Source organism: Monodelphis domestica, chromosome 2 (genome assembly GCF_027887165.1).
Source record: "Monodelphis domestica isolate mMonDom1 chromosome 2, mMonDom1.pri, whole genome shotgun sequence".
In the NCBI taxonomy this organism is placed as follows: Eukaryota; Metazoa; Chordata; class Mammalia; order Didelphimorphia; family Didelphidae; genus Monodelphis; species Monodelphis domestica.
Genome location: NC_077228.1, coordinates 62,155,633 through 62,167,474, shown reverse-complemented (window position 1 = coordinate 62,167,474; position 11,842 = coordinate 62,155,633). Strand labels below are relative to the sequence as shown.

Sequence of the window (11,842 nt, the reverse complement as noted above, 5' to 3'; positions counted from 1 at the left end):
GGATGTTCCAGAACATTAAAAGAATCATAACCAAAAGACTGTAAATGGAAATAGCACAGTTTTAAAAATTGTATTGATAACCTTGGCTGTTCTCAAACCATGGCTCTCCTCATTTTTTTTTATCTGGGCGGGGCGGGGGAACTCAGTAAAATATTGCTGCTCTTAGAGTGCTGAGAGGAGAAATATTTAAACTCTCAGTTAATAGATTTCAAGTGCAACAGGAAGCAATCACCAGTAGGGGGCTCCAAAGTTAGACCTCATATCACTAGACTTCTTTATAATGGTAAGAATAGGCTGAGTATGCTGGCTCGTTGGTCTAGGGGTATGATTCTCGCTTAGGGTGCGAGAGGTCCCGGGTTCAAATCCCGGACGAGCCCTCTTTTCCATCCTGGAAATTAACAACTTAAAATGATCTGATCCTTGAATAATTTTTAAAGGCCTAAATTAAACTCATTGACTTGCAGCGTTGGCGGGATATGCATTTTGCTAATGGGATTCCGTCTTTCCTAAGCTTCCTCTTCTCCCCCCGCCTTCCTCCCCCTCCCAAACCAAGCAAACTCAGTACAAATACAAACCCTAACCCACTCTTCGAAGGTGTGGGGTCTTTCTTTTCTGTCGAGTACTCTTAGGGGGAAGGTACCCTTTGCACCCATTTCACGCCCAGCTCTTGTTTTCGCCCCTTGCCCAGGGGACCTCTCCCCATATGCAGCCCATGATCCCGGCTTCCCCCTGCCTTTTCTGTGGGGTGCCCTGGCACCGTGAAGGGTGCCCCTCAAAGACAAGTTGGACAACCTAGCCCTGGGCCAGCTAATTTGCAAAGGCAGGCGAAAATGTACAGGTGCGCACAAGCAGCGTGGCAAAAGAGTCACGCGTATTTCGGATGAAGCATTTGTACAACGGACCAACTGCTCTCCGGGTTTCCCCTTCCCAACTATTGGCCGAGGTCCTGCTCCTATGCACGTGCCCAGGGCTCTTCAGGGGAGAGAAAAGAGATGATTTTTCTGGGTTACCTAATCACGTTCGGAGAGTTCTGAGGCTTAAATCTCATCATTAGTAAGGAAATATAAAAAACGGAAGCGGAGGTGAAAAAAAACTTGGGCTCGTCCGGGATTTGAACCCGGGACCTCTCGCACCCGAAGCGAGAATCATACCCCTAGACCAACGAGCCGCTTCTAACTAAAACCACCCCAGCTGCTCCCTTCAGCTTCGCCCCACCCCGCTCTTCACTTCCGCCTTAGAGAGATGGGTTGGCACAGAACCCCTCCCCCTCACAGGCCCTCGGCCTCGGGAGCCAGCCTGGCCACTGGGGCCGCGCGCGCTCTCGTGGCCGCCCCGCCCCGCCCCCCCACTTTTCTCTGCCGGGCCAACCGGCCACCAGTGGGAAAGGGAATACCAATGAACCAATTCTGGCAAATGGACGGGTCCAAAAGCGGAGGAGCTCCAGACCCCGCGGGGGCCACCTACAGTTCAGCTCCCAGAGTTGCCTGCCTAGTGGATGCATCTGCCCGGTGCCAACAGTAGCCTTTGGGTGCTCGGACTGAGAGCCCTCATGCCCAGGACCTCCTCCTCTTGCCTCTCCTCCCCTTCCCTCCTTCCATTCTCTCTCTCTGCAGTATTCCCCTTCCTTTTCTCCCCTTTTCCTCTCTCCCTCCTTTCTCCTGCCCTTCCCCTCTCTGCTCCCCTATATCTGTCCCTCCTCACCTCTCCTTTTCCATTTCTTTCCTTTCCCTCCTTTCTTCCCTTTCTCCTCTCTTCTCTCCCCCTTTCCTCCCTTCTCTCCTCCTCTCCCCACTACTGTTTCCTTTCCCCCTCTTTTCCCTTTCCTCTCTCCTCCTTCTCTCTTCCTTCTCCTCTCTTCCCTGTCCTCTCTCCCTTCTTCTCCCCTCTTCCCTCTCTCTTCTCTCTTACACTCTTCCCTCTCCCCCTCCCCTGCTCAGTTTCCCCTTCCCAGTCTCCTTCCACCACCCTGGGAAATAGGAAGAGGGAGGGGAGAAGTGACTGGGAAGGAGAGAAAAAAGAATGATTAAGGAGGAAGAATGAAGATAGGTAAAGACAGATCCAAAGGAGGGATAAAACTGAAGCCAAGGGGACAGAGAGGTCAGAGAATCTCAGAGCTGAACTTGTTGACTTTGTGGAGTGGGCCAACCCAATCCAATGTATTTATCGCCAGGTTCTGAGAGCACACACAAGGAAAGGGCAGCAGTCCCTGATCTTCATTCTCTTTAAGATATATCTATGACCATCTGGTATATATAGTAAAGCAAGGCCCCCTCCCAACAACTAAAGTGCACATTAACAGCCTTGAAGGAAACTGGAAGACAAGGGGCAGGACAGCCTGTGAAGTCACCAGGTGGGAAATGGGATGCAGAGATTGGGAAACAGCTAGGAGGTCACTTTGGCTAGAAACTAGAATAATAAAACTTGGAACCACATAGCAATGGGCTTTAAATGCTGTTATTCAGTTTCCTACTCTCTGTTTTTGGTGTTTTCTTGGCAAGATTTTGGAAACATGGTTAAGTGACTTTTCCCAGGATTACAGGGTAGTGTCTGAGGGCAGATTTGAAATCAGGAGGATGAGTCTTCCTGATTCAAGGCTGGAGCTCTATCCATTGTGCCACTGAACTCAATTTATATTCTCTTCTAAAAACAATAGGGTGCCAATGAAGCTTCTTGAAGAAGGAAGTGACATGGTCAAAACATATTTTGGGAATATTATTTAACAGCTTTGTGGAGGATGGATTAGAGTAGAAAAGAAACTGGAAGCTGTAAATCTAGTTAAAGATTTTGCTGAAGTACATATGAGAATGATAAAGGCCTGAATTAGAATGGGGGCATTTGAGTGAAGAAAAGGGGACAAATTCAAACTTTATAGAAGAGGAACCTATTAGATTTGGGGATATGCGAAAGGGCAAGAATGCCTGAGCTTGCACTCCTGGTTGACTTGAAGAATGACAATGTCCTCAACACAAAACAGAGAAATTAAAAGGAATGAGCACTGAGATAAGAATCCCATTTTGTATATGCTAACAATGGGACACTCAAATTGAAGATGTCTAGTAGGCAATTGGTTATATGGGACTAGAGCTCAGGAGAGAAACTAGAGCTGGTTATATACATATAAAGATCATCTATACAGAAGGAAAAATTGAATCCAGGGTAGCTCATGAGATCACAAAGAGAAAAGATAGAGAGAAAAGCAGAGGGCCCAGGACAGAATTTTGGAGGGAGACTCATAGTTAGGGTGTGGACTCAAAGATAATCCAGCAAGGGGGACTGAGAAAAACTAGTTAGGTAAAAGAACAGAGAACATTGTTACAAAAACCCAGAGAAGAGACAGTATCTAAGAGGAGAGGATGGTCAACATTGTCAGAGGAAGCAAGAAAGACAAGGAGGATGAGGACTTGAGACTAGGCCAATGATTTAGCAATTAGATGACTGATAATCTAGGAGAGAGTTTTACCTGTCTAGTTCTAAACATTTTCATCTATAAAAAATGAGAGGATTGGAGTAAAGGCTCAGTTCAAATCCTATGTTCTAGAAGAGAGGTGGAATTAGAAAAGGGGGCACTGAGAAACTTCCAGGTTTGGGAAACATTTTTTAAAATTCTTAATCTTTCGGTCCTACTAACAGTTCTAAGACAGAAGGACAAGGGCTAGGCAAACAGAGATAAGTGATTGCCTAGGGACACATAGCTAGGAAGAGTGAGGCCAAATGTGAATCCAGATCTTTCCAACTCCATGCCAGTGGTTCTATCCACTGTGCACCTGGTTGCCCATAGAGAGCATTTAATGATATTGCATTCCTTTCATAAATAATGCTATAGTTAAAGATGTACTGTCCATAATTTTTTTCTCTGTTGTGGAAAAAGTAAAGACAAAGTTTCCCTTGGGATGAAAAGTGTGGATACCTCCTCACAATTCCAAATACAGAATAAGGGAGATTCTTCATTAAGGTTTTTATTTTTCCTTCCCTTCTTCATTAAGGTTTTTATTTTTCCTTCCCTCCTTCTTCCCCCTGGTTTTCCCTTCACCAACTTTTGAAAACAAAAGCCTCAGGGTGCATTTACTCAGAAGACTATAGACTTTGGAGTTGAATTCTTGGCAGCCTCTTTGAACCTTAATTTTCTCATCTGTAAAATGAGGATGATAATGCTTATACTATGCCACCAGTTGTTGTGAGAAAAGCTTTTCAGAACAAAAATTATTGGGGGCAGCTCCAGTGTTTTGAGAGCCAGGCCTTGAGAGGGGAGGTCCTGGTTCAAGAAAAGCTTTTCAGAACAAAAATTATTGGGGGCAGCTCCAGTGTTTTGAGAGCCAGGCCTTGAGAGGGGAGGTCCTGGTTCAAATCCGGCCTCAGACACTTCCTTGCTGTGTGACCCTGGGCAAGTTACTTGACTCCCATTGCTTAGCCCTTACTGCTCTTCTGCTTGGAACCAATACATAGTATTGATTCTAAGACAGAAGGTAAGGGTTTAAAAAAAATTTTTTTTTAATCAGATGCAACACTACCAATTTTACTTAACCATCAAACTGGAACCATGTCCTGTCATCTTTGAAGAAAGCCTTGTTTTTTCTTAAAAGAATTTATTAGTCCAGACTGTCAGCTAATCACTTTACAATGTAATCACAGATTATTAGGGTACTAAGGGTACTCAAAGACATCTAAGGTACTTAGAAATCATCTAGATCAACATTCCTACAGATTAGGAAATGGAGGCACAGGGAGGTTAAGAGAAATTAGTAGAAACATTAAACACCTATTCTGTGATGGCTAGACCAAAACACAGCTGACAGAAATCAGGCCACTGCCTTTAGGAATTTCATAGGGTGCAGAAAACATTTTCATAATGAAATATATACATACAGATATACTAAGGAGTTGCTGGGTTAGTCATGAAAAGGAGTATGGAGGCACTTGGAAGTAGTGTTTCAAAGAGGTGAATGGTTATGCTGAAAAAGACTTTCCATGAATAAGGAATTGCTTGTAAAAAAGGTTCTAAAACAGACACAGACTAAGTGCATGTATGTGTCTAACTGCAGTCCAGTAATTGATAAGTACTGTGCCCATTCCTAATATGAGATTGGGAAGGTGGGGGATATTAGAACATCTAGTCCAACCCACATTTTATAAATAAGGAAATTGAGGCTGCAGGGGGGGGGGGGTTTCCACCTACAGTAAAAGGAAGAGTTATTGGTTGGAACCTTTGACACTAGGATCAAAAACTTTAATTTGAAGAAGCTGTTCCTTCCATAGCTTCTGAGAATAATGGCCATTTTTCTAGCACCTAAAAATTTACAAACCCTTTTACATGCCTAGTGTCATTTGACTCTCACAGTAGCCTTTGGAAGTCAGTATTACAGATATTTTCACCACTTTATTGGTGATGAAATTGAGGCTCAGTGAGATTAACTTGCCTGTGATCACAGAACTACCGTTAGAGGCAGGAATTGAATCAGTTTTCTTACCGTAGTATATCCTTCACTCTGGAATAATCAAAATCACATTTTAAAATGATTTCATTATCACCTACCCAACCCTTTACCTCTTGCCTGCTGTCTTCTATTAGAAAATGTAAGTTCCTTTGGAAGCAGGGACTATCTCTGCTTGCTTGGATTTGTATGCCAGCATTTTGCACAGGCCTGACACATAGCAAGCACTTAATGCTTCTGCTTTGACTTGAAGTATCACAATACCCTCCTCAGGTCCCATAGTCTAATGTTCTTCCAAACTACCTGGGCTAAACCTTCCTAAAGGTCTTATCCTTTTCATTCTACAGCTTAGAACTCTCAGAATAGAATCCTACCTGGGTAGTTTGGCATTCAAATGCAATCCTTTCAGAACAATTTGCTCTCTCCTATGTATAGCCCAACCTTTCTTGCTCGGGAGTCTTTGCTTTCCCTGCTGCATTTCCATCTCTGTCAACTGGAAACCTACTCATCTTTTGTGTCTCAGTCCAAATGCTATCTTCAAGGCGGTTACTCAAAACCTCTGGCTACAATTTATGAGCTCTGACAGGTGCTAGGATACCTTAAGAGCATCAAATACAGTCTCAGGGTCAGCCTGCTTTCTGAGCACCAGCCTGAGTGGAACATCAGGCCTTTTTATAGACTGACATTTTGCTTACTGAATGGGGCAGCAAAAGGACGTCTATTAAGAAGCACCTCTCCAGTAAAATATTGTGGAGATCAATTGCAAACTGTGATTACAAAAACTTCAGTACATAAATGTAACAGAAATATTATTACACTATAAGAAATAATAAACAATGACTAGAGAAGCAGGGAAAAACTTCCCTAAACTACTACAGAGCCCAGAAAACAAAAAATGCAATTACAACTTAAAAAGAACCATCACAAGACAATCAAAAATAAATTTTGCCAATTGTCAAAATAATAAGCCTGGCCCCAGAGAAGCCATGAAAAGGCTCCCCCCCTCCCAAACCCCCCAGAGATGGGAGGGTCACAGATGCAGAACACTGGATATAAGCCATCAAAGCTCTCAACTACCCTAAGACTGAGGGCTATCTATTTTTTTAAGCTTTTGTCAATGTATCCATTAAAATCTTTTTTCTTTATTCTTACTTTTCTTAGGAAAAATATTCCTCCTTTGAGATGTGGTTTTTTTTTTTTTTTGGTTTTGTTTTGTTCTGTTTTGTTTTTTTGGGTATGGAATAGCTCTGGCTGAGAGAGGGATAGTGGAAGATTTGATCAGGTAAACATGCAAAAAAGATCATAAATCTTTAAACCTGATAGTGAAGGGAGTGTTCTGGGGACCCCTCTCCCCTTTTTTTCCCTTAAAACTATTCTTTTTAAGAGATGTTCTTTGTTGTACGGGAAGGCGCTCCGGCAGGGAGGGAGGAGAGGGATGGCAGATGAAGTTTCGGTCAGAGAGGAACACCGAGACCTTTCAAATCGATGGTCTTTAAGAGCCAGACTGCTCTGGAGACTATTTTTTCCCGTTAAGAAACTATTCCTCGTTCTATGGAATGTTCTTTGTTATACGGGGTAGCTTTCTGGCGGGGGGAGGGAGGCATCTTGGAGGAAGTTTCGGTCCGGTTAAGAACAGAAGACAGACCTTTAAATCCGTCGCAGTAAGCCACAGACTGCTCTAGGGACCACTTCTTTTCCTCTGAGGAGAAGCCTCGTTCTATAGGATGTTATTTGTGGTACCGGGAGACTCTGTGGCTGGGGGAAGGGAAGGATTCGGAAGCTTGGGGGGTTATTTCGGTCAGGTTAAGAACAAGACATCCTGGACCTTTCAAACGGAGCCTCACGAACGGAGCCAACCTAGAACCCTGAGCCAGACTCCCCTCAGGGCCCGCGGGGGGGAGGGGACCAGCTAAGCCCGAGGCGTTGCGGTGCATTGTGGGCCCGGCTCCTCAATGCACCCCGCAGGTAGCTGGGGCTGGACGGAGCCCAGCTGGGGACCCGTCCAGCCGTGGGCGGGGGCTCCTCGAGGGGTCGCTCGGCGAGGACCCTGGTGCCAGCCTGGCGGGAAGGCGGGGTCGAGGAACCGGTGGGGAGGCCCTGGAGAGGGACAGCGGGACGAAAATCACGGCGGGAGAGGAGGGAAGGAGCAGGAGGGGAAACTGAGGGCGGGGGAGGGTAGATGGTCGACCGAAGATGGACTCTGACAGGAGCCGGCGTCAAACCTGACTGGCACGGGCAGCGGCTGCTCTCCCCCTCAAGGCCTGTCCGCCGAAGGGAAGGGAGACCCCTCTGTGACCGACGCTGATTGGCTGGAATCCGGCGGCCCCTGCTCTCTAGCGCCGCCTACAGCTCGATTGGGGCACCTTCCTGAAGAGCCTTCGACCGCCCCCTGTAGCCACAGAGGGAAGGGCAGAGAAGAGAGAGGGCTCTACTGCTGGCTTGGGCACGTGGCTGCTGCCGTCGTCGTCTTCCCAGCTCCTTCGATCAGGCGCAGCTCTGAATTTAGAATATTTGTCAAGTGTTTTGCAAACCACGAAGTGCTGTATAAATGCCGTATAAAAACTATTGGGGGGGGGAGGGGGAGGCAGCTAGGTATCACAGTGACACAGTGGATGCAGTACTTGGTGTCAAAAAGACCCGAGTTCAAATGCAGATTCCGACATTCCCAGGGTGACCTGGGCAAGTCATCACCTAGGTCAGCCTCAGTTCTCTCATTTGTAAATGAGGATACTAGGACCCACTTCCCAGAATTCCGGGTTGAATAAAAGGAGATATTTGCAAACCTTAAAGCTCTATGTATTTGCTAATTATTATCATCATCATCATCATTATTATCCTGTAAAGAGTGACTGTGCTCAAAAAGCAGCTTTGTCTGGCTGGAGAACCATGAGGACCAAGACAGGCACAAATCACAGAAGAAATTTGCCCAACAGGTGTACACTGTTCTCTAAAGAGACTCAAGATCTCCAGAACTGCCTTCCAGAGTTGTGAGTTTCCCTGGGCACAAGAATTCCCTACTCATATGCCTCCCTGTTAGTTTTCTGTAAATGTGTGCAAACCCTTCCACATGGAGACTGTGCATTTGTGGAAGACTTTTGACCCAGATTTATGAATGGTCTATTAATATTTTAATTATTTCTGCTTTCACCTTCTTTTAATTATTTTTGCTTTTTACCTTCTTTTCAAGGTAAATTTTGAGTAAATTTTTGAATTTGAGAAAAATTTGAGTAAATGTGTACCTGGTATTATTTTTGGTCTTACCTTCTATTGAATAAATGGCATTATTCTTTATTTTGCTTTCTATTAAGTAGATATTATTTATTCCTGTGGGATACCAGTAGGACAATCAGGGGAAGATGTGGGTCTAGAGGTTGGAGAAGATATGTCAGCTGGACAAAAGGGAGTCTTCTGCAAAGAGGTGATTATTGAAGCCAAAGGAATGAACGAGATGGGAAAGGAGAGAGAGGGAAGGGAAAGAAAGAACTGGAACATGCGATGGCTGGGTCATTTGTTGGTGATTTCTGGAAGTTTGCAGAGAATAGGAGCTTTGCCAAGAAACCAGGGAAGGACAGATGTCCAAATTTTTTTAAAAGTAGGAATGAGTCACTGAGCCTGCATGACTTTGTCAATATCAAGTTATTCCAGACTACTCTCTTTTTTGACAATGTTACTAGGACCTCAAAACATTTGTCAGAATTTCTCACACTATCCTCTTGAATGCAATAGAGAAACATGGACTAGCTGTCAATAGTTAGAAGGATTTAGAATTTGTTGAAAGACAAGCAATTAGTTTAAATGTCTTTAGCAAAGTGCCCCATTCTACTGTTGTTTAATGGTTTTTTATTGATGACTTGATTAAAGGCTTAAATGGAATGCCCACCAAATTTGCAAATGACATGAAGGTAGGAGGGATAATTAATTTGAGGGCTCTCAAAATCAGGATCCCAAAAAGTACTCAATAGGCTAGAATGATAGATGAAATTTAATAAAATTCAAAAGTTGGGTTAAAAAATCAGTTTTACAAGTATAGGATAGTTGGTTGAGGTCTGACTTGAAAGCAGCTTGTCAAAAAAATCTGGGGATTCAAATAAGAGAAGTATAACAGTGGTGAGAGCACAGGACTTGGATTCAGGAAGATTAATTTTCAAGAATTCAAATCCAGCTTCAGAGACTTACTGGCTATGTGACTCTGGGCAAGTCACTTAACCCTGTGTGTCTTAGTCTTCCTCGTCTGTAAAATGAGTGGAGAAAGAAATTGCAAACCACTTCAATATCTTTGCCAAGAAAAAAACAAGTAGGGTCACAAGTCAGACATGATTGAAACAACATACCAACCAAATAACATGGGAACCAAAAAGCTAATACAATCTTAGATTGACTTGAGAGGTATTACTGTCCAGAGATGGGAGAGTGATGTTAGTCCCATTATATACTCTGCTTTGTCCAGATCAGCCTAGAATATTTAGTAGAGTTCTGTGTATCTATCTTTGAAAGGACATTGACTAGCTGGAAAGACCCTGTGTATGGAAGTCCACTAAAGATACTATGACCTCTTCCCCCTTTTAGAAGTATAAAAACTTAATATTTTTTCAGTCTGAAATGCTTTTCAGATTTCCTTGGAGAAAAACCTTATTATTACTTAACCAAAATTCTATAAAAACTATGCCTTGCACTAAATCCTCCCTTCATCCCCATCCAAACCACCCCAAGACCCAACCAGTTTTTAAAGGGAAACTAAATTAAAAACCAGGAAGGATTTAGGTTTCTCACTGAAGATATAATTAAGATGTACAGAAGTGAAGGATGGGCCTTGACTTATCCAATGAGAAAAGGATCTTCATTCTCTAAGAATGTAAGAAAGTAATTGTCAAAGGAAGGAAGGAAGAGAAGAAAGACATATTTAGTTACTTGTCTTCACCTTTGACAAAATGAAAGAAGAATCCATACAGGAATTAGTTAAAGAATAATCAAATGATTTGGGAAAATAATTCTTTAGAGTGGACCAGCATTTTAATTGACTATGGTTCTGATGGATCAAGGTGTTACATCATTTTTATTATATTTCATCTTAAACATCAAATTTTGTCAGTTTTGGGGGGAATGCTATAACTGATAATATTCAAAAATTAAAAAATGTCTGGTCAAAGCTATCAACAGTTATATGAAAAAATATTTCATGTGACTAATAATTAGAGAAAGAGAAAAAAAGTAATTTAGACGTTATAGCTCACACCCTTCATTTGGCAAAAATGGCATAAAAGAAAAAAGATAAGTATTGGAAGGGCCATTTAATGTACTTGGTCGAACTATGAATTGGTTCAAGCCATTTTGGAAAGCAATTTGAAACTATTTCCAAAATAAGGCATTAAACTATATATAACTATTACTAGGCCTATATCCCAAAGATATCAAAGGAAGAAAAGGACATACATTAAAAAATATAGCAATTCCTTTTTTTAGTGGCAAAGAACTGGAAATTAAAGTGCTGCCCATCAATTGAGGAATTACAAAACAAATTGTTGCATACGAATGTAATGAAATACTATTGTGGTGAAACAAATAGCAAAAAGAATTTTCAGAGAAATTTGTGAAGATTTGTATAAATTGAAGCAGAGTAAAGTGAATAGAATTAGAATAAAATTAACAATTTTGATAGACCTAAGACTTCTGACCCATGCAATGAACAAAAAAGATGATTTCTGAAATCTGATAAATTATGCTACCCAACTCTGCAGAGACACAATGGAGACAGAGAATGATACTGTGAGAGTCTGTTTGACCTGATTATGCATGTTTGTTGCTAGGGTTTTCTTTTTCTTTCTTTCTCTTTTCCTTCCTTCCTTCTTTCTTTTTCCTTCCTTTCTGTGTTTTTTTTCTGTCTGTCTTTCTCTCATTAAGGGTGGGAAGGAGAAAAAATGAAATGAAATGAAAGATTTCAAAATGCATCTTAGAGATTTTCAAAGGAGAGACCTTTCTCAAAGCAAAGATGTGTAGAATTGTAATTATTTAACTAATAAAAATTACCTCTAGTAGCTTGAATCCCAAAACAGTTTTTTCCCATCAGTACTTTCCAAGAGAATTTAAGTTCCTTGAGATCAGGATCTGCATCACCTAGCACAGTGTCTAGTGGGTAATAGAAACATAATCAATATTTATTGAATTAATATCTAATAGAGTATCAGTCAGTCCTTCCTTTGCCTTGAAAGGATACTCCTTGAAAGTAGGAAGAGAGTTTAATTACTTTGGGTTAGTTAACTGTAAGTCACTCTCTGCTATTATGCCTAACAAGACAGGCTTGTCCTATTAAAAAGAAAGGTCTTCCATACTATGTACCAATTCACTTAGAGACCACAGAAGTCCTATAGCAGTCTTATCCAGCTCCAAAATGGAAATGAATCTGGATGGATTTGAAT

The 11,842-nt window shown here is 42.3% G+C and overlaps 2 non-coding genes across 2 annotated transcripts; one reads left to right on the top strand and one right to left on the bottom strand.

The window, feature by feature from the left end:
- Positions 1 to 305: 305 nt before the first annotated feature.
- Positions 306 to 377, top strand: TRNAP-AGG (transfer RNA proline (anticodon AGG)). Its single transcript has one exon. It is a non-coding gene; the product is annotated as a tRNA-Pro (tRNA).
- Positions 378 to 1,096: 719 nt separating this feature from the next.
- On the bottom strand, positions 1,097 to 1,168 carry TRNAP-CGG (transfer RNA proline (anticodon CGG)). Its single transcript has one exon. It is a non-coding gene; the product is annotated as a tRNA-Pro (tRNA).
- Between the last annotated feature and the right edge of the window lie 10,674 nt (positions 1,169 to 11,842).